Source organism: Pinus tabuliformis, chromosome 2_1, assembly GCF_031772625.1.
Source record: "Pinus tabuliformis cultivar Carrire ecotype Pingquan chromosome 2_1, CPIR1, whole genome shotgun sequence".
Lineage (NCBI taxonomy): Eukaryota > Viridiplantae > Streptophyta > Pinopsida > Pinales > Pinaceae > Pinus > Pinus tabuliformis.
In genome coordinates this window covers 912232056-912241065 of record NC_142299.1, presented here as the reverse complement: position 1 = coordinate 912241065, position 9010 = coordinate 912232056, and the positions used below count along the sequence as shown (strand labels likewise).

At 38.1% G+C, this 9010-nt stretch overlaps 1 pseudogene; it reads left to right on the top strand.

Annotated features, from left to right (window-relative positions):
- The first annotated feature begins 1334 nt into the window (after positions 1-1334).
- LOC149203607 (BRAP2 RING ZnF UBP domain-containing protein 2 pseudogene) lies at positions 1335-1916 on the top strand (annotated as a pseudogene).
- Positions 1917-9010: the final 7094 nt, after the last annotated feature.

The following is a 9010-nucleotide window of genomic DNA, read 5'->3' as shown; positions in this document are numbered from 1 at the left end:
CATTTATAAATCTTCATTTTTGGAGCATCTTTACAATCAACGGCTTCACAAAATTTAAGTGAGAATTTGAAGCAAAATACAAACAGATTGGATAGGGACGTGTTATCACGCAAATCTGGAAAGCATCAGTCGGAACAGAGAAACTTTCAACCATGACAGGATTGACTGTGTAAAAGTGTCGTTGGTTTGAATTACACCTATGTACTCTGTTCTTGGATTTTTCAGCACAGCTTGCTTTATGCAGGGTCTGCGTGTCACTCATTTTCTTTTTCCAATTTTCTCAAGCTGCAACATGATACACTGGTGTTTATGCAGGTTGATAACCTAGCTGTAATTCTACCTCGATACAGTGATATTATAAGATTTATAACCTAGATCAATTTAGTGTGGAATTGTCATTTTGTTCTTGATACATGTTTACATGTTTGTTGTTAATTTTTCTAACAGTTTCCGTTTTACTGCTTCTTTGTAACTGCAGGTTCTTTCCAAGCCTCTGATCAAGTGGTTTAGTGTTCCTGTGCATTCAGAGGTATCAAGTGACATGAGCCACCAAATGCTGATGCTAGAAAAGATTTGGCACCAAATCCTGACTCTCTACAGACTTGCTACCCACCGATATCATTTGATTCAAGTCTTTTAAACCAACAATCACCTTTGCTAGTTTCAGCTAATGTGAATGGGTGCCCAATATTTCTGCTTGCAGAAATTGGGGCTTATGTGATAACCAGAAGAAACATGGATACTGTTAATTTATGTGGTTCCTCTGACCTTATTGAGGCTCCACGATTTCCTCTTGTAACGATACAAATTAACATGATGACATCAAGACAGTTATATCAATGCAATAATTTAGATTTTCCCAAATGTCAAATTTAGCTCTTCAAGCAACCAAAATCAAAATTCTGTAGCAATTTCAAGCATTTCATACATGGATAGTGAATATTCAACTTCAATTCAGTGAAAATGGATGAAAGATGAGGAGAACAAAATATTTGTCCCCTATGACAGTAAGAACCGTGTAGTGCTAATCACCGGTTGAAAGGGTTGGAAGGAGATATTTAAATATAGTTATAAGTCTTTTGACAAATTTTTTTTTTTTTTTTTTTTGGGACTTTAAATATATTTAAGCGTGGATCTGGGAAGTCAAAACGGAAGCAAAACCACGTCTGTGGGGGCCGAATTTCTCCATTTGAAAAATTTAGGGATATCAAAATCACAATTGCTGGCATTGGGGAGGAATTGCAGGAGCAGGAGAACACGCAAACTGTAATATGTTCAGCTTACGAATACATTCGCGCGAAGAAGAGTTTATGAGTGAAAGCGCCAGCGCCGGCATGTCTGAATCGAGCAGCACGAATACAACAATGGCTACAGTCGAAGATATCTTCAAAACTCTCGACATAAATGGCCAAGAGGGCGCCGACGAAGTCTCAGATGTCCGAGGCCCAACCAAGGCCGTCAGTTTTTCATCGGGAAACCCTAGGGTCGAAGAAATCAGAGGAGTTATGCATCTCTTCTGCAATGTTTGCGAGCCTCCGGGCGCTCTCGAGAGCCTTCTAGTTGGTTGGAACAATCTTGTTTGTGTGCTTGCTGTTCCCAATTATATGACTTATGCAGACTTTTGTCAATTTTCGGGTTCATTTATCCAGAATATACTGGAAATGCGCATTGTCAGGAATGATGGATTGAATGAGCGATATAGTATCCTCATGACATTTGACAGCCAGAAATCAGCAGATGACTTTTATCGCCATTATAATCGGAGACCTTTCTCATCATTGGAGGCAGAAATTTGTCATGTTATGTTTACTGCAGACGTGCAGTATACTGGATCATTTGAACATGCCTCGACTCCTCCAACTGGATTAACAGAACTCCCTACATGCCCTGTTTGTCTTGGTGAGCTTCATTATTGAACCACAGTTGCCTTATTTATAGTAAATATGCTATGCTTGGTTTTATATCAATAGATTTTTGGGTGAGGACCAGTTTTTCCAGTGGTTCATTGGTGTTGTTACACCAATAGGCGTCCCCCTATTGGAAATGGGGTGCCAGAATTTTCAATTGATGGTTACCATCAATATTTGGGGAATACCTTCGTCGTCTCATTAAATGGACAGCTCAGGTTTAATTGTTTAACTACCTTTCTAATCTCCATTAAATTGATGGCTGAGGTTTAATTGTTTAATATGTGTTGTCTGCTTCTGCCATGATTTTCCTTCTGTTATGTGCTGCCTCTCCAGTTTGTTTTTGACAGATTTTTCAGCCTCCCTTTATGCTCAAGATTTCAGGATGTGCCCAAAAGCCACACAGCAGCATCTCATTCTGCAAACAGTTGAGTGAGGTTCCCTGATTGCTTGTTTATGCAACACTTATTGATATAAAACAAAATCTGCAAGATAATCAGCATATCGCTAATGACTGAGAATATTGGTGGAGATGAGGACTGATGATTTTGAAGGGGGAGTGTTCTTGCTCATCAGATGTCGAACTTTTCATCAAAAGCATGGTAGAGGATTCATTGAATTTGGAGAAATTAAAATTCATATTGCGTTGGAAATATGAATATAAGTGGTGCTTTGAATTACAATGCTAGTAAATTATAGTATACCCCCTAAAGGATAGGCTTAAACTTTCGTTCATGGTGCAGATAGAAAGGTTAACAAAATAGGTGGTGGAGAGTAGGAGACCTTAGAATGATTGACAAAATGAGTTGGCAGTGATGAAAGGAGACCTTAGAATGATCGACAAAATAAGTCGACAGTGATGAAATGATGCTTCTTAAATATTTGGGGTTTCAGGCTCATACTTTGACCTTGTGGATCTGTCACAATAACTATATCACTGAGAAAATGTATTGTGAAAACAATCAAGATATTTTGGATATTGAGAAGCACTGGACAAAGTTCATGAGTCAATTAGGGGCCTGATTTGGAGAGGTGGGCAGCATGAAGTTTGAACCCAATTGGCTTTATAAGTTGTTGACTCATAAAGGAACTCAAAACTAAGATGCAAATAAGAAAATCTCCTAGAGATGTTTATAGTGGTTTTTAATCAGTCTGCTGTAATTGGCATTGGAGTTTGCCTGTAGGCAAAAACACTTGTTACGAAGTAATTTATAATTTTATACCCTAAGTTACTTGACACGGGACACACAGGACACCTGGATATGAGTAACTGACATAAGAAATTAGAATACTCAATACACATAAATAGAAGTTTAGAAGTCAGAACCATAAACTGTAGTTTCTCATTGAGTTATTTGAATGCATCAAAATCAAATTGTATAACATAGATAGTAGACACTGAATCACAAATACTATAGGTGGGAATGCTAATAACAAATACAAAAGAGGGTAGGTTAGAACTATAGATAAAAGAATCTTATTGCTTTGTTAACCGTCCTTGTCCATGTTAGAATAATCAAGGTCACCACCACTACCACTGTTCTCTCCCCCATCTTCTATATCCAGTCCAAGATATGCATCTTATTGTTAGAATTCCATGCACCGCAGGTCTGGCTTATGTTTTGGCATTTTCACAAAACATAAAACATTAAACATAAACACTGCAGGGCCAAGGGCTGGGAAAGCCCTGGGTAGACCACAACAGAAATACTAAGGAGGTCGGGGCTTAAAGGAATGAGCCTAGGGCTAGTTGAGAGCTAGTAACGTTTGGTGGTGGATGCTGGAGCAAGGACAACTACATCAGGTGTAAAGGGTTCCACAGGTGCCACAACCAAGGGAAGGTTGTGTGGACAGTCCACTAAAGGGGCAGCTGGAAAATGTGTGGTGAGGGGCAGTTGAGAGCTGGAAGGACTCAGCCTCAGCCCTGAGAACACAAGTGACATTTGTCTTGTATATTGGCATTTTTTTACAGGGATTGTAAAGGGCCACTTTCCCTGGTTTGGGAGCCCTTGTATTTCTTAATAAGATTTCAGTTTTGGGCATTAAATTATGTGTTCTGTGTATGACCTAATTGCTGGTGTACTTTCCTCTGTGCAAGTTGTTTTTTTAAGGTTAGGCATTTCAGCTTCAGACCTCTGAAATTCAGCCTACAGCCTCAGTTTGGAACTGTGGTTTTTTTTGCTCTGTGCTAGATCAATTTGAAGCTTCACAAGGGCTATTTTGGAACTGTTTCTGAGTAGCCTATGAAGTAACTCTGAAGTGACTCAAAGGAGACTTTGGAACAGACTCAAAGCAGTCTTTTGGGGGACTTATTAAAGCATCCTGGAGGCCACCTGTAGCAGACTTGAGTTGGTATGGGGGCAGTCCTTTTGATTCGAAGTGTATAAGTATAGTTTAATCCATTATCCCAATTCTTCTGATTTTTTTTTAATGATACCTATCAATAGAAGAAGTGCAGGAATACTCGATTGCCATTTTCTCCTCTGAAAACGAGGCATAATCTCAATATAAATATCAATCAGGTATGGGAACGGAATGGAGCCTATGTTAGCCTCAACTAAAGAAACTGCTAGCTGTTCTAGATAAACCTGTCCTGGAATTTTAGTCATTGGAGCTATTCGGAAGCATTGAAGTAAACTGGGTTTAGATTATCAATTTTCTCATCTCGGATCCACAATTAAATTTCTGTGGTGATTTTAAAAACTTCATTAATGACAAAGATCCAACGCGCTCTGTAAGTGACGCTTCTATAAATTTAAACATGAGTAAGACTACAGGAATTACACTTCTATAAGTATATATAAGTACGAGTAACGCTTCTGGAAATTTAAACACGAGTAAGACCACTGGAATTACACTTTTCATGCACCTATCGTTAAAGAAAACGGCGTGAATTTTCCAAGCATCTTCACAAAAGTATGCATATAAGGGTCGATTGAATACTCAATTTCTGTGTATGGACTTGGTGATAAAATATTGTCAATACTAGTCTCTTTAAACCAGTCCCGGGAATTAAAAACCCTTTGGAATAAGAAAATGTTATTTGGCATAGTGTTGCGGTAAGTGTCATTTATTCAAGGCAAATCCTATCTTCTGTATTGGCTCAACCGACATCTGTCGCATATAAGCGCCAGCGGTTCCAGACGGAGAAATAAAATTATGAAGTCCATATTCTTGGTTGTTTTCTCATTTCCATAAAATGTTCATTCAATACAAGACTGAGAAAACATTAATTTACAATAAAATGCACATTGCACAATGAATTCCATGGCATAGAAACCTGTCCATGCTCCCAAAGAAAGGCAGATAGATAGACTGCACCAGAACAGTAAGCTGTTTCATGCACTAATGCAACAATAATCTCAACTCTAAAGAGTTGTCAAGCTTCTAATCTTGTAACTCCCCCTTCAAGCCCTCTTTCTAGCGGTCTTTGGGGTTTAGTGGGCTTTGGGTCCAGGTTTTGAACTAAAGCTCTGATACCATGTGTAAGAACCTGAATCCTATTGTTAGAGCCTTTATTTCGTTATACCCTAAGATATCTATTTTCCTGTTAATTTATAAATAATAAAAGGAGCTTGCTGACCTTTTCACATATCTTTAAACATTTAACATCTAATAATTTTATCATAAGCAACATAAATTAAGGTGAGCATTCCATTGATATCAACTTAACAAGAGTAGTCCATGGAAAAATACCTGTTCCGGCGGTTGATGACGATACCTTTGTCTGATAGCTCCAGCTGAACGCTCCTTCTGGCCGACCCAACCGGATTTACCTCCCAGCCAACTAGGAAATAAATTCCTAGCCCAGGAAACCTCCACGGGTTCCCTAGCCCTCCGTGCCCAAGTCCAACCAGATATAGTGTGTCCTCAAAAAGAATGTGCAAAACTAGGTAATGATACTTTCCTCCTCTCAAACCCAAGAAACCTCCACAGGTTTCCAAGGTCTCCCAAAAATCATAACAAGGCCAACAATCACAACCAACCCCCACAATCCTAAGCAAAACTCCCCCCCCCCCTCTTCTTCCTTCCCCCTTCCCTTTTATATCCTCTTTCCTCAACCACCTCTCATTAAATGTCATTAACTCTCACCCATCCTTGGTTGACTTCTCTTCCAAGCTAGAGTACATTTGGAATTGTGATATGAATTTAAAATTGAGAATTTAATGGGGAAGTACATTTGGGAATGTGAAGTGTAATTACATGGGGAGGACCATGTCTTCTCCTTATTAAATGTGAGGGTACATTGGGGAATGTGAAATGAATAAATATATATTGATGATAAGATGGAGAGGACTTTGTCTTCTCCTTATTAAATGTGAGGGTACATTGGGGTGTGTGAATGAATAAATATATTTTGAATTAATGGAAGGAGACCATATCCCACACAATATTCAATTGAGAAGGTAAGTGGGGAATTTGAATAATGGAAATCATAAATTTATTTTAGACCAATATTTCTCAATATTTTCAGATAATGTAAATATTAACACAATTTGTAGGATAAGATTTAAGTGGGGCATTACATGGATTCAGATAATAACTCAATCACTGGACTATGCTCTGCAATGTTATTCTTTATTTGACCGAAGCTTACCCCATGCATAGACACTAACTCATAAGAGGGCGAATAGATAACCCAGGCTGCGAAAGAAATGTTCTGTGTACTACGATAAGCACCATCAGAAAAACCAATTTATGTTTGAAGAGACATCGACATCTGCAATATCAAGAGTAAAATCAAGATAAGCAGGAATAGTGATAAGAGCACTCTCTAAACTAGGCACACTTTTCTAATCTAAAACACACCAGCTGTAAAGAAACTAATCTAACAAAAAATCTCCACATAGAATTTAAGCATAATATCTCTTCAGATAAAGTCCATTTCTGGGTTTACCCAAAGAGACACCATCAAAATCTATCAATTCATAAGCCCCTTTTGTTAGCTTTCACTTAACAATGTAAGGACCATGCCACATAGGTACAAATTTTCCAGCCCCTAGCTTATCGTTTACTTGATCATATAGTAAAATTAGGTCTCCTTTTGAAAAATTATGAGGTGTAACACTTTTTTTGTACTGAGATTTCATTCATTTCACATGAGTCTCGTTTTCTATTGCAGCAGTGTGTCGATTCTCATCTAGCTGAGCTAAGTACAAAAAACGTGTCTTTTCTTCAGAAGTAGCTGGGAGTAATTCTATGGCTAATTGTAATGATGGAATATCACATTCAATAGGTAACACTACTTCCAAACCATAGACCAGTTGAAAAGGAGTGAAACCAGTCGATGTATTCACTAAGGTCCGATATGCCCAAAGTGTTGAAAATAGCATGGCATGCCAATTTGACTTATGAATACCAACGATTCATTTGATCATAGTGACTAAAGCTTTATTGATAGCTTCAACCAGGCCATTAGCCTACGGGTAATATGGAGTAGAACTATCATGGCGCAGGCCAAGTTGATCTATCAGTTCAGTCATCATGATATTTCGAAAGTGACTTCCATGATCAATAATAATAGCTTGAGGAACACCGAATCTAGCAATTATATGATTGAATATGAAAGTTGCATCAGTCTTGTCGTGTGCCGAAAATGTAGGCATTGCCTCGGCCCACTTAGTAAAATAATCTACCGCTAGGATAATATATGCATGCCTCCCAGCCGAGTTAGGGTTACATGTAATAAAGTCAATACCCCACTTTGTGAAAGGACGGACAGCAATTATCGGGTGAAGAGGAGCGGGTGGAGCACGCATTTTACAATCAAATATTTGACAGTTGTGGCATTTCCGGATTGCATAGATACAATATTTGAATAAGGATGGCCAGAAACTAGAGATTCTAGGTTCGATCCCCAGCAGAGTCGCCAATTTGTTGGCTGGATAAATCGATCTTGTGGACAAGACCGATCTCCCTAGTATCAAAAGATAGTCTAGCAACAAACAGACAAACAAACCTATCTTTCTCTAGACATATGCGATTTATAAGTAAATATTACAAAGGTATTAAGATCCTACCTTAGATCCAGTGCTTGTTCGTAGTAGTCATTCTCCAGTCATTCAAAAGAGTTATCTTTGAAGACCTGCAATCACAAACAAGCAAACATTAAATAGCACCTGCATAGCAAATATTATAAATCATGCCTATTATGGTGATTAAGGAATCCATAAAATAAACAATGAATTAATAGCTTATTGAGAAAAACAAATGTATTTGTATTAACTTTGAATCGTAGAAGAACTTTACAACCTTTTCAGCCTTGATGTTGAACAAGTCTTTCCTGGGGTTCGAAACAGGAATTTCCTTTACTTTGACAAGTCTTTCACTCTTCCAAATGAGATTCATAGAGGTATGTAATCTCCCCTCATAAAAACTCAACTAAAGAAGACTAAGTTCCAACAACATTTTACCTCAAAAAACACTAAGCTTCTAACTCTTTTAACCAGCTCTATGCTTCTTTTTATAGTGCAGAGGAGGAGGTTATAGCTCCACCCATGAAGGGATAGAATCCTCCTTCAAAGGAATAATCTCCTCACATCAAGGGGTTAGCTCCTTAAGGTATGGGTTACATGAACCTTAAAGAGCAAACTTGCCACCTCAAGATTCCTTCCAGAAGCTTCTAAAAATAACTAAAAGTGAGTTTTTTCAGAGTATACTCGCGCCTTTTTAACTTTTACAAGGGTCTGCACCTTTAACACAGAGATAGTGAGGTTAGGTGTGCCAGAGACATGACCATTAGGTGTGGGACCGTAGGTAAGACAAAGAGAAAATGTGGAACCAGAGTTTTAAAAACTTTTGAGAGCTTTTCTCTTATTTTCAAGACTTGATATGAGGAACTGATGTTTTAGACTTGTAGAGGAGGAAAGTATGAGTGGTAATGAACTCACACAGATAGCAGAATGTCAAGGTGACAATTTTCAGTGCAACAGATTGCCCCCTAAAGTGCGAAGTCTGTAATAGATGAAGATAGAGTCTATCATGTATGAAGAGTGAAGTACTTTATCATTTCAAGGATCATCTTGTGGACACCCCAGTCGGAACCTGTAAAAACATTCAATGCAATATATATATATATATATATATATATATATATATATATA